The sequence below is a fragment of the Arachis hypogaea genome, chromosome 20 (assembly GCF_003086295.3).
Source record: "Arachis hypogaea cultivar Tifrunner chromosome 20, arahy.Tifrunner.gnm2.J5K5, whole genome shotgun sequence".
Classification (NCBI taxonomy): Eukaryota; Viridiplantae; Streptophyta; class Magnoliopsida; order Fabales; family Fabaceae; genus Arachis; species Arachis hypogaea.
Genome location: NC_092055.1, coordinates 98,838,468 through 98,853,083, shown reverse-complemented (window position 1 = coordinate 98,853,083; position 14,616 = coordinate 98,838,468). Strand labels below are relative to the sequence as shown.

The 14,616-nt window shown below is 42.6% G+C and overlaps 1 non-coding gene across 1 annotated transcript; it reads left to right on the top strand.

Moving 5' to 3' along the window:
- Positions 1-6,331: 6,331 nt before the first annotated feature.
- LOC112787255 (small nucleolar RNA R71) lies at positions 6,332-6,439 on the top strand. Its single transcript, XR_003194677.1, has one exon. It is a non-coding gene; the product is annotated as a small nucleolar RNA R71 (small nucleolar RNA).
- The last annotated feature ends 8,177 nt before the right edge of the window (positions 6,440-14,616 follow it).

Genomic DNA, 14,616 nt, shown 5'->3' with positions numbered 1-14,616 from the left:
GATTGTCGGCTTGAAGCAAGCTATGGTCATCTTGTAAATCTCAGTCAGGCAGATTCAAATGGTGATGGAGGATTGATAATTAAAAGATGAATAAAATATAAAATAAAGATAGAGATACTTATGTAATTCATTGGTGGATTTCAGATAAGCGTATGAAGATGCTTTGTTCCCCTTGAACCTCTGCTTTCCTATTGCCTTCTTCCAATCATTCATACTCCTTTCCATGGCAAGCTTTATGTTGGGCATCACGTTGTCAATGGCTACATCCCGTCCTCTCAGTGAAAATGGTCCTGATGCTCTGTCACAACATCGGCTAATCAGCTGTCGGTTCTCGATTATGTCGGAATAGGATCCATTGATCCTTTTGCGTCTGTCACACGCCCCACAATCGCGAGTTTGAAGCTCGTCAAAGTCATCCCTTCCCAGATCCTACTCAGAATACCACAGACAAGGTTTAGACTTTCCGGATCTCAGGAATGGCCGCCAATAATTCTAGCCTATACCACGAAGGTTCCAATCTTAGATTAGAAACCCAAGAGATACACATTCAAGCCATTGCTAGTAGAACAGAGGTGGTTGTCAGGCACATGTTCATAGGTGAGAATGATGATGAGTGTCACGGATCATCACATTCATCAAGTTGAAGAACGAATGAATATCTTGGAGAAGAAATAGACTTGAGTTGAATAGAAGAACAATAGTACTTTGTATTAATTCATGAAGAACAGCAGAGCTCCACACCTTAATCTATGGTGTGTAGAAACTCCACCATTGAAAATACATAAGAACAAATAGTGTAGGCATGGCCGAATGGCCAGCCTCAAAGGTCTAAGGACTAAACGTCCCAAGATGTGTGTTTAAATACAATAGTAAAATGTCCTATTTATAGAGAACTAGTAGCCTAGGGTTACAGAAATGAGTAATTAATGCAGAAATCTTCTTCCGGGCCCACTTGGTGTGTGCTTGGGCTGAGCATTGAAGCTTCCATGTGTAGAGACTTTTCTTGGAGTTAAACGCCAGCTTTTGGGCCAGTTTGGGCGTTTAACTCCAGCTTTTGTGCCAGTTTTGGAGTTAAACGCTAGAATTCTTGAGCTGACTTGGAACGCCTGTTTGGGCCATCAAATATCGAGCAAAGTATGGACTATTATATATTGCTAGAAAGCCCAGGATGTCTACTTTCTAACGTAATTGAGAGCGCACCAATTGGGCTTCTGTAGCTCCAAAAAATCCACTTTGAGTGCAAGGAGGTCAAAATCCAATAGCATCTGCAGTCCTTGTTCAGCCTCTGAATCAGATTTTTGCTCAGGTCCCTCAATTTCAGCCAGAAAATATCTGAAATCACAGAAAAACACACAAACTCATAGTAAAGTCCAGAAGAGTGATTTTTAAATAAAAACTAATAAAAATATAATAAAAAATAATTAAAATATACTAAAAACATACTAAAAACAATGCCAAAAAGCATATAAATTATCCGCTCATCACAACACCAAACTTAAATTGTTGCTTGTCCCCAAGCAACTGAAAATCAAATAGGATAAAAAGAAGAGAATGTACAATGAATTCCAAAAACATCTATGAAGATCAGTATTAATTAGATGAGCGGGGCTTTTAGCTTTTTGCTTCTGAACAGTTTTGGCATCTCACTTTATTCCTTGAAGTTCAGAATGATTGGCATCTATAGGAACTCAGAATCCAGATAGTGTTACTGACACTCCTAGTTAAGTATGTTGATTCTTGAACACAGCTATTTTATGAGTCTTGGCCGCGGCCCTAAGCACTTTGTTTTCCAGTATTACCACCGGATACATAAATGCCACAGACACATAACTGGGTGAATCTTTTTTAGATTGTGACTCAGTTTTGCTAGAGTCCCCAATTAGAGGTGTCCAGGGTTCTTAAGCACACTCTTCTTTTTGCTTTGGACCTCGACTTTAACCGCTCAGTCTCAAGTTTTCACTTGACACCTTCACGCCACAAGCACATGGTTAGGGACAACTTGGTTTAGCCACTTAGGCCAGGATTTTATTCCTGTGGGCCCTCCTATCCACTGATGCTCAAAGCCTTGGATCCTTTTTATCACTCTTGCCTTTTGGTTTAAAGGGGTATTGGCTTTTTCTGCTTACTTTTTCTTTTTTTTTCTTTTTCTTTTCTCTCTTTTTTTTCGCATATATCTTTTTTTCTGCAAGCTTTTCACTGCTTTTTCTTGCTTCAAGAATCAATTTTATGATTTTTCAGATCATCAAATAACATTTCTCCTTTTCCTTTCATTCTTTTAAGAGCCAACAATTTTAACATTCATAAACAATTAAATTCAAAAATATGCACTATTCAAGCATTCATTCAAAAAAACAATAGTATTGCCTCCACATCAAAATAATTAAACTGTTTTAAAATTTGAAATTGATGCACTTCTTTTTCTTTTTCAATTAAAAACATTTTTCATTTAAGAAAGGTGATGGATTCATTTTCATAGCTTTAAGGCATAGACACTTAGACACTAATGATCATGTAATAAAGACACAAATATAAATAAACATAAAGCACAATTTTCGAAAAATAGAAAAATAAAGAACAAGGAGATTAAAGAATGGGTCTACCTTAATGATGGCGGCTTGTTCTTCCTCTTGAAGATCTTATGGAGTGCTTGAGCTCCTCAATGTCTCTTCCTTGCCTTTGTTGCTCCTCTTTCATGGTTCTTTGATCTTCTCTAATTTCATGGAGGAGGATGGAATGCTCTTGGTGCTCCACCCTTAGTTGTCCCATGTTGGAACTCAATTCTCCTAGGGAGGTGTTGATTTGCTCCCAATAGTTTTGTGGAGGAAGATGCATCCCTTGAGGTATCTCAGGGATTTCATGATGAGGAATTTCCTTATGCTCTTGATGAGGTTCTCTTGTTTTCTCCATCCTTTTCTTAGTGATGGGTTTGTCCTCATCAATGAGAATGTCTCCCTCTATGTCAATTCCAACCGAATTGCAAAGGTGACAAATGAGATGAGGGAAGGCTAACCTTGCCAAAGGAGAGGACTTGTCCGCCACCTTGTAGAGTTCTTGGGATATAACCTCATGAACTTCCACTTCCTCTCCAATCATGATGCTATGTATCATGATAGCCCGGTCCATAGTAGCTTCGGACCGGTTGCTAGTGGGAATGATTGAGCGTTGGATGAACTCTAACCATCCCCTAGCCACGGGCTTGAGGTCATGCCTTCTTAGTTGAACCGGCTTCCCTCTTGAATCTCTCTTCCATTGAGCGCCCTCTTCGCATATGTCCATGAGGACTTGGTCCAACCTTTGATCAAAGTTGACCCTTCTAGTGTAGGGGTGTGCATCTCCTTGCATCATAGGCAAGTTGAATGCCAACCTTACATTTTCCGGACTAAAGTCTAAGTATTTCCCTCGGACCATTATAAGCCAATTCTTGGGGTCCGGGTTCACACTTTGATCATGGTTCTTGGTGATCCATGCGTTGGCATAGAACTCTTGAACCATTAAGATTCCGACTTGTTGAATAGGGTTGGTGAGAACTTCTCAACCTCTTCTTCGGATCTCATGTCGGATCTCTGGATACTCATTCTTTTTGAGTTTGAAAGGGACCTCGGGGATCACTTTCTTCTTAGCCACAGCTTCATAGAAGTGGTCTTGATGCACCCTTGAGAGGAATCTCTCCATCTCCCATGACTCGGAGGTGGAAGCTTTTGCCTTCCCTTTCCTCTTTCTAGAGGTTTCTCCGGCCTTTGGTGCCATAAATGGTTTGGAAAAATAAAAAGCTTTAGCTTTTACCACACCAAACTTAGAAGGTTGCTCGTCCTCGAGCAAAAGAAGAAAGAAGAGAGTAGAAGAAGAAGAAATAGAGGAGATGGAGTGGGCTTTGTGTTTCGGCCAATGGGGAGAAGTGGTGTTTAGGTTGTGTGAAAATGAAGGAGTGAAGATGGGTTTATATAGGGGTGAGAGGGGTGTGTATGGTTCGGCTATAGAGGGTAGGTTTGGGAGGGAAAGTGGTTTGAATTTGAATGGTGAGGTAGGTGGGGTTTTATGAAGGATGGATGTGAGTGGTGAAGAGAATGGTGGGATTTGATAGGTGAGGGGTTTTTGGGGAAGAGGTATTGAGCTGATTGGTGAATGGGTGAAGAAGAGAGAGAGTGGTGGGGTAGGTGGGGATCCTGTGTGGTCCACAGATCCTGAGGTGTCAAGGATATCTCATCCCTGCACCAAGTGGCGTGCAAAACGCCCCTTTCTGCCAATCCTTGCGTTAAACGCCAGGCTGCTGCCCATTTCTGGCATTTAACGCCAGCTTCTTGCCCATTCCTGGCGTTAAACGCCAGTCTGGTGCCCTTTTCTGGCATTAAACGCCTAGAATGATGCCAGACTAGGCGTTTAACGCCCATTTTGCTACCTTTACTGGCGTTTAAACGCCAGTAACTGTCTCCTCCAGGGTGTTCTGTTTTTCATTCTGTTTTTCCTTCTGTTTTTGCTTTTTCAATTATTTTTGTGACTTCACATGATCATCAACCTACAGAAAACATAAAATAACAATAGAAAATAGAAATTTAACATAGATAAGTAAAGATTGGGTTGCCTCTCAACAAGCGCTTCTTTAATGTCAATAGCTTGACAGTGGCTCTCATGGAGCCTCACAGATGTTCAGAGCAATGTTGTAACCTCCCAACACCAAACTTAGAGTTTGAATGTGGGGGTTCAACATCAAACTTAAAGTTTGGTTGTGGCCTCCCAACACCAAACTTAGAGTTTGACTGTGGGGCTCTGTTTGACTCTGTATTGAGAGAAGCTCTTCATGCTTCCTCTCCATGGTGATAGAGGGATATCCTTGAGCTTTAAATACAAGGGAGTCTTCATTCACTTGAATGATCAATTCTCCTCTGTCAACATCAATCACAGCTTTTGATGTGGCTAGGAAGGGTCTGCCAAGAATGATGGATTCATCCATACACTTCTCAGTCTCTAGGACTATGAAATCAGCAGGGATGTAATGGTCTTCAACCGTTACCAAGACATCCTCTACAAGTCCATAAGCTTGTTTCTTTGAATTGTTTGCCATCTCTAGTGAGATTCTTACAGCTTGTACCTCAATGATCCCTAGCTTCTCCATTACAGAGAGAGGCATAAGGTTTATGCTTGACCCTAGGTCACACAGAGCCTTCTCAAAGGTCATGGTGCCTATGGTACAAGGGATTGAGAACTTTTCAGGGTCCTGTCTCTTTTGAGGTAATCTCTGCCTAGTCAAGTCATCCAGTTCTTTGATGAGCAATGGAGGTTCATCCTCCCAATTCTCATTACCAAATAACTTGGCATTTAGCTTCATGATTGCTCCAAGGTACTTAGCAACTTGCTCTTCAGTAACATCTTCATCCTCTTCAGAGGAAGAATATTCATCAGAGCTCATGAATGGCAGAAGTAGATTTAATGGAATCTCTATGGTCTCAGTATGAGCCTTAGATTCCCATGATTCCTCATTAGGGAACTCCATGGAGGTCAGTGGGCGTCCATTGAGGTTTTCCTCAATGGGAATCACTGCCTCTTCCTCCTCTCCATGTTCGTCCATGTGAGATGTGGTTATGGCCTTGCACTCTCTTTTTGGATTCTCTTCTGTATTGCTAGGGAGAGTGCTATGAGGGAGTTCAGTAATTTTCTTACTCAGCTGACCCAATTGTGCCTCCAAATTTCTAATGGAGGACCTTGTTTCAGTCATGAAACTTTGAGTGGTTTTGATTAGATCAGAGACAATGGTTGTTAAGTCAGAGGGGTTTTGCTTAGAATTCTCTGTCTGTTGCTGAGAAGATGATGGAAAAGGCTTGCCATTGCTAAACCTGTTTCTTCCACCATTGTTGTGGTTGAAACCTTGTTGAGGTCTCTGTTGATCCTTCCATGAGAGATTTGGGTGATTTCTCTATGAAGGATTATAGGTGTTTCCATAGGATTCTTCCATGTAATTCACCTCTTCCATTGCTGGGTTCTCAGGATCATAAGCTTCTTCTTTAGAGGAAGCTTCCTTAGTACTGCCTGTTGCTGGTTGCATTCCAGACAGACTCTGAGAAATCATATTGACTTGTTGAGTCAATATTTTATTCTGAGCCAATATGGCATTCAGAGTATCAATCTCAAGAACTCCTTTCTTCTGAGTTGACCCATTATTCACAGGATTCCTTTCAGAGGTGTACATGAATTGGTTATTTGCAACCATTTTAATGAGTTCCTAAGCTTCTGCAGGCGTCTTCTTCAGATGAAGATATCCTCCAACAGAGCTATCCAATGATATCTTGGATAGTTCAGACAGACCATCATAGAAGATTCCTATGATGCTCCATTCTGAAAGCATGTCAGAAGGGCACGTTCTAATCAATTGCTTGTATCTCTCCCAAGCTTCATAGAGGGACTCGCCATCCTTCTGTCTAAAGGTTTGGACTTCCACTCTAAGCTTACTCAATTTTTGAGGTGGAAAGAACTTTGCCAAGAAGGCATTGACTAGCTTTTCCCAAGAGTTCAGGCTCTCCTTAGGTTGTGAATCCAACCATGTTCTAGCTCTGTCTCTTACTGCAAAAGGAAAAAGCATAAGTCTGTAGACTTTAGGGTCAATCCCATTGGTCTTGACAGTGTCAGATTTGCAAGAACTCAGCTAAGAACTGATGAGGATCTTCCAATGGAAGTCCATGAAACTTGCAATTCTGTTGTATTAGAGAAACTAATTGAGGCTTAAGCTCAAAGTTGTTTGCTCCAATGGCAGGGATAGAGATGCTTCTCCCATAGAAATCAGGAGTAGGTGCAGTAAAGTCACCAAGCACCTTCCTTGCATTGTTGGCATTGTTGTTTTCGGCTGTGTTCATACCCTGGGTCGAGCTATCCGACCTAGGATTATCCGAGAAAAAGCGACCAACCTCTTTAGGTCAGACTATCCGACCTCTTCTCAAAGAGCTCGGCCAAATCGACAAAAGAGCCCAGTTAAGGGCCCAAACAGAGGAGCACGACCCGAATCCTAAGGCGGCCTAAGCCTATAGAGATGAAGGCGGTTCCGTTGAAAGATACGCTGACCTCAACTCAAAGATAAAGATAAGATAAGATAACTAACTTATCTTATCCAAAAGGTCACATGTCACCATTATAAATACACTGGAGCACCCAGGTATAACTCATACTCTGATTCTACATAACACCTGTTTAATACCCATGCTAACTTAAGCATCGGAATCTCTTGCAGGTACCCCCCACCCTTCGGTGATGGAGGATCAGCAGCACGTTCAAGTCCAAACAAGTCGGACGCACCAGCTCCGGTCACCATTCACCAACCGGACACATCGGTTCCGACCAGCATAGAAGATCTCGTCCGAGATTGACCTACAGTTTCAGGTAACCCTCGGAACATTGGTGCCGTTGCCGGGGAATCTGGAAGTCATCCCATCACCATGGCGGAAAACCATGACAATGACCACGACTCAGATCTAGAGAATAGAACACCGCACAAAAATGCGGACACCCCACCAAAGGACACTTTGGAATCCAATGGAGACAAAAATTCAGCTAAACCGGGAGCAATAGAAGCCCTTCAAAATCGCTTGAAGCAACTTGAAGAAAAAACCCAACGACAACAAGAAATAGAAAAAGATCTACAAAAAGAAGTACGGCGACGTCGAGAATTGGAAGACAAGTTACAGCAATTAGAAGCCGATCTCAAATTAAAAGTCCCTCGGATCACTCCTGAGGAAAGCTCACGCAAAGAACAGGATCCGTTCACCAGGGAAATCATGAAAACCAAAATTCCAAAAGACTTCAAACTCCCGGATATGATTTTGTACGACGGTACCACTGGTCCCAACCATCATCTCAGCAATTTCAGAAGCAGAATGTACCTTACCGACGCCTCAGATGCCATTCGCTGCAAAGCCTTTCCAACAACCCTCACGAAAATGGTGATCAGATGGTTCGACAGCTTACCTCCCAAGTCCATCTCAAACTTTGACGATCTAGCCGGAAAGTTCCTCGCCAGATTCTCCATCCAGAAAGATAAAGCTAAACACGCCCCCAGTCTACTAGGAATCAAGCAAGGAGATCGGGAGAGCCTCCGCAATTACATGGAAAGATTCAACAAAACATGCATGGACATACAAAGCTTACCCACAGAGGCCGCCATCATGGGACTTATCAACGGCCTACGAGAGGGAACTTTCAGCCAGTCTATATCAAAAAAGTACTCGACTTCCTTAGACGAAGTGCAGGAACGGGCAGAAAAATACAACATGGAAGAAAACGCTCGGTTATGAGAGACCTCAAAATCGGGGGCCTCCTACCGTGACAAAGACAAGGAATCTAAATGAAAAGAAGACCGACAAGGGGAGAAAATTAAAAAATACCATAATTATACTCCCCTCAGAGCATCCCTAGTCGAAATATACAAAGAGGTCTGCCATACAGAAAAAATTCCCCCCAGCACGGCCCCTCAAAGGAAAAAGGGGAGGAGGAAATCGGAAGGAATATTGTGAATATCATCGGGTCAGAGGACACGCCACCAACGAATGCTTTGACTTAAAAAATATCATAGAAAAATTGGTAAGGGAAGGAAAATTAGATCGATTCCTGGCTACTCGAGATGATGATCAAAGAAAAAGACGAAGAGATGAAGATACCGAGCGAACAGAACGATCACCTCGGACACCAGAAAGACATGTCCACATGATACATGGCGGATTCGCAGCAGGAGGGATCTCCAAATCTTCCCGCAAAAGGTATCTCAAAGAAGTATATCATGTCGAAGGAGAGGAGGAAGCACTCAACATCCCAGTGATAACATTCACTAAGGAGGACGCGTCTGGCATCATCACAGGACACGACGATCCCATGGTCATCACCATCATATTGGCAAACGCCAACCTACACCGCACCTTAATAGACCAAGGGAGTTCTGCCGACATCTTATTCAAGACAGCCTTTGACAAACTCGGCTTAGATGAAAAAGAACTTAAGGCATATCCAAACAGCCTGTTCGGGTTAGGAGATACCCCGGTTCGACCACTAGGATATATATCACTACATACAACCTTCGAAAAAGGAGACCAATCCAGGACCCTCAAAATAGACTACATCTTGGTTGATGTAAGTTCAGCTTACAATGCTCTCATAGGTCGGACAACACTCAACCAACTCGACGCAATAGTCTCGACCCCACACCTATGTATGAAGTTCCCAACTCTGAAAGGGATAGCCACGATAAAAGCTGACCAAAAAATGGCACGTCGCTGTTATAACGAAAGCCTAAACCTCAGAGGCAAAGGAGAAGAGTTCCACGCAATCGAGTTGGGCGGAGTTCAACGACGAGAAGATCTTCGCCCCCAACCAGAGGGCGAGATAGAAAGAATTCAGATCGGGGACACCTCGGAAAAAACAACTAATATCGGCACAATCCTCAAAGGAGATTTAAAAGAATTGCTAATACAATTCTTTCGAGATAATGTCGACCTCTTTGCATGGAAAGCCGCGGACATGCCAAGCATAGACCCTAAGCTAATGTGCCACAAGTTGGCGGTCTACCCAGGATTTCGACCGGTACAGCAGAGACGAAGAAAGCTTGGGCCAGAGCGATCCCAGGCTGTGGAAGAGCAAGTACAGGCACTACTGGAAGCCGGATTTATAAGAGAAGTTAAATACCCGCTATGGCTAGCCAACGTCGTCTTGGTGAAAAAATCGAATGGGAAGTGACGAATGTGCACCGATTACACCGATCTCAACAAAGCTTGCCCAAAAGATCCATACCCACTCCCAAGTATTGACGCCCTGGTAGATGCTTCCTCTGGATATAAATATCTCTCGTTTATGGACGCGTATTCAGGATACAACCAAATCCCCATGTATCCACGAGACCAAGAAAATACCTCGTTTTTAACACCATAGGCAAACTACTGTTACATCGTGATTCCCTTCGGTCTCAAGAACGCAGGAGCTACATATCAAAGACTAATGAATAAAGTTTTTTCGGATCACATCGGAAACATCATGGAGGTCTATGTGGACGACATGCTAATAAAAACACAAACCGAAGATACATTATTATCTGACCTGGCTCAAGTGTTTGACACCATAAGGAAACACAACATGCGACTCAATCCCGCAAAATGTACCTTCGCAGTAGAAGCAGGCAAATTCTTAGGTTTCATGCTCACACAAAGGGAAATTGAAGCAAATCCAGACAAATGTCAAGCCATACTCAACATGAAGACCCCAACATGTGTCAAAGAAGTACAACAACTCAACGGGAGATTGGCCGCCCTATCCCGATTCTTAGCAGGAGCTGCGATAAGATCTCTCCCCTTCTATGCTACTTTAAGAAAGGGAAAACAGTTCGAATGGACGACAGAATGTGAGCAAGCATTCAAAGACTTCAAGGAGTTCTTAGGACGGCCACCTATCTTATCTCGACCATGAGAAGGAGAACCGCTCATATTATATCTCGTAGTAGGGAGTCGGGCAATAGCCTCAGCACTAGTCAGAGAAGACGAAAATGGACAACAACCCGTCTACTTCATTAACAAGGCACTACAGGGATCCGAGCTGAACTACCAGAAAATAGAAAAATTTTCCTATACTCTTATCCTAACATCTCGACGACTCCGCCCGTACTTCCAGGCTCACACTATTAAGGTTCGAACTAACCAACCCATAAAAGGAATATTACAGAAAACAGATCTAGCAGGCAGAATTCTACAATGGGCAGTCGAGTTGTCAGAGCTTGACCTCCAATATAAAGCTCGGATGGCCATCAAATCACAGTATTTGGCCGATTTTATCGCAGAATTCACAGATGCCCTAGAAACCCCAACAGAATGGAACCTTTACGTGGACAGTTCTTCAAATAAAACTAGAAGCGGTGCGAGCGTGATAATAGAAAGCAACCAAGGAACCAGGTTGAGCTCTCCCTCAAGTTCGGGTTCCCGGCCTCAAACAACCAGGCAGAATATGAAGCATTATTAGCTGGTTTGAAGCTGGCTAAAGAAGTCGGAGCTCAAAAACTCAATATTTACAGCGATTCACAAGTGGTCACATCACAAATAACAGGGAGCTACCAAGCCAAAGATCCCACCATAAAAAGGTATTTGGATAAAACCAAGGAACAGCTCGGACAAATAGGGGAGTATAAGATCTGCCACATACCCCGCGAACAAAATGCCCGAGCTGATGCACTCTCAAAACTAGCCAGCACCAAACCAGGGGGCAACAATAGAAGCCTCATCCAGGAAATGTTGCAGAACCTGTCAATCTCGGAAGAGGAAAAAGTCCTGACTATAACAAGTCAGGACCAAGGATAGATGACCCCTATAGCCAACTACCTCAGAACAGGAATGCTCCCCACAGAAGAAAAGGAGGCAAAGAGGTTAAAAAGGGAGGCACAGTACTACACCATCATAAACAACATCCTGTACAAAAGAGGAATCTTAACACCTTTACTAAAATGTGTGCCAACCTCCAACACAAAGGAAGTGCTAGAAGAAATACACAGTGGTATCTGTGGCAATCATCTCGGAGCACGAGCTCTCGCCAAAAAAGTATTCCGGGAGGGATTTTATTGGCCAACTCTACAGAAAGAAGCCACAGAATTTGTAAAAACATGCCCACCATGTCAGAAACATGCCAACTTTCACATCGCCCTGCCAGAAGAGCTCATCAGCGTGACCTCGCCTTGGCCGTTTGCAAAATGGGGACTCGATCTTCTCGGCCCCTTCCCACAGGGATCAGGACAAGTTAAATTCCTCATAGTAGGGATAGATTACTTTATAAAGTGGATCAAGGCAAAGCCCCTGGCCAATGCCACCGCTCAAAGAAGCCAGAAATTCTTATATAGAAACATTGTCACAAGGTTCGGGGTTTCATATTCAATAACCACAGACAATGGCACCCAATTCACAGATGCAGGCTTTAGAAAACTAGTAGCCGACTTGAATATAAAGCACCAGTACACCTCCGTCGAACATCCACAAGCCAATGGGCAGGCCGAAGCTGCTAACAAAGTCATATTGGCCGAATTAAAACAAAGATTACAAGATGCAAAGGGAGCCTGGGCAGAAGAGCTTCCACAGGTCCTGTGGGCATATCGAACAACGCCACATTCCACCACAAAGGAATCCCCCTTCCGATTAGCATACGGAATAGAGGCGATGATTCCAGTAGAGATTGAGGAAGGGTCGCCCAGAGTAGTTCACTACAATGAGGGAGCAAACTCCCAACTTCAGAAAGAAGAACTCGACTTGTTACCCGAAATCCAAGAAAGAGCTCGGATCAGGGAAGAAGCTCTAAAATGCCGAATGGCTTCCAGATATAATCAAAAGGTAGTGCCAAGAAGTTTTGCAGAAAATGATCTCATCCTAATCCGAAATGATATCGGAACTACTCGACCAGGAGAAGAAAAGCTGGCAGCAAACTGGAAAGGACCCTACCGAGTTGTAGAAGTACATGGAAAGGGCTACTACAGACTGTCTGAACTCGATGGACGAGAGCTTCCCAGGTCATGGCACGCCTGCAACCTCAAAAGGTACTATAGTTAGAAAAGATAAAAGATCTCATCATTGGATGCACTCTTTTTCCTGAAAAGGTTTTTTAATGAGGCACCAAGTTGAGACTCAGAAAATCCCATATGTATATATTTGCACTTTTCCTTTAAATAAAATATATTTTAGATATTCTACAAAGATTTCAAGACGCATTAATCTGAAACATTCATCGTTCGATTATAAAGCAACAGATCGGCAGAAAGTGAAAAACAATTTCACTGCACGATCATGATAAAGACAACCATCCGATAAAGGTGAAAACACGATTCACCCAAAGGACGATTTAGAGATGACAACCACTTTCTACAAATCAGCAAAGATGAACACAGAATAATGTAAGAAGTTATCGAAAGTAATCTAAAAAAGAACCTGACGAGGTCTTACGGATTGCTAAAATAATAACTTAAAGACTGGCTGACGTTGAGAAGTCGGACCAAGTCAACCCAAGTTATAAGTAAACCCTGGAAAGAGGTCTGGCCAACCCTATTAAAGAGGATTACTTTAACTTAAAAGGGCTCGACATGACAAAGTCAGCCCAAAATGAAAAGTTATAAAAGTAATCCCTGAAAGAGACCTGACAAAGGTCCAAGAAAGAGGATTACAAAAATAACTTAAAGGAGACCGATATAACGAAGTCAGACTCCTACTACTTAAAAGTTATCAAAGTAGTCCCTGAAAGAGATCTGACAAAGATCCAAGAAGGAGGACTACAAATAACTTAAAGGAGACCGATATAACCAAGTCGGACTCCTACAACTGGAAAGTTATCAAAGTAATCCTTGAAAGAGATATGACAAAGGTCCAAGAAAGAGGATTACAAAAATAACTTAAAGGAGACCGATATAACGAAGTCGGACTCCTACTACTTAAAAGTTATCAAAGTAGTCCCTGAAAGAGATCTGACAAAGATCTAAGAAGGAGGACTACAAATAACTTAAAAGAGACCGATATAACCAAGTCGGACTCCTACAACTGGAAAGTTATCAAAGTAATCCCTGAAAGAGATCTGACAAAGGTCCAAGAAAGAGGATTACAAAAATAACTTAAAGGAGACCGATATAACGAAGTCGGACTCCTACTACTTAAAAGTTATCAAAGTAGTCCCTGAAAGAGATCTGACAAAGATCCAAGAAGGAGGACTACAAATAACTTAAAGGAGACCGATATAACCAAGTCGGACTCCTACAACTGGAAAGTTATCAAAGTAATCCCTGAAAGAGACCTGACAAAGGTCCAAGAAAGAGGATTACAAAAATAACTTAGAAAGAGGTCGACCTAACGAAGTCGAACTCCTACAAAAATAAGATATAAAAGTAATCCCTGAAGGAGACCTAGCAAAGGTCCAAGACACAGGATTACGAAAATAGCTTAGAAGGGGACCAACGTTAAGAAAGCATACAAAGCAAAGAAAACTAAAGAAACAAGTTGGACCCCCACAACCACGACCTCAAAGGATTCAGGCTACAAATAACAAAACAAAAACAACCCAAGGAGGTCGATCCGCAAGATTTCGACATCAGCAGAAAACAGAAAAGATGCCTAGTTAAAAAACTACTTTTTACAGAGTTATAAGGCCTCGAAAGGCCACCAAAAACTACTATAAAAAAGATAGCGAGCTATTGTTTGTTTTTCAAAATAAAAGTTGCTAGATAAGCAACTAAGAAGTATCAGCAAATAAATAAAAGAGTTCTAAAAAAGCCCACAAGCCGGGCCAACTACACAAATTTTAAGAAAAGATCGACAAGCATCAGGAGCCTTCTTGGCAGCATCAGGACAAGGAGAAGGAGGGCGAGTCTGGATCGGCACAGCATCCACAGTTCCATCCTCCCGATTCAAGATCTGGCAATCCGGGTCGGGCATAGCGGGAGGAACTGAAGAGGTCGGCACTTTGGTAGAAGACACAAGAGGAACGACATCATCATCACCACCCTCATCATCAAGGATAATCTTGCCATCCCTGACAATATTATCCAGGCTAAAAAGGGTGAGGTCGGCCTCGGGAGCAATGACCTGAACTTGCTACCTCAAGTTCTCATAAGCAGCAGTCACTCTGCCAACGAGATGACTT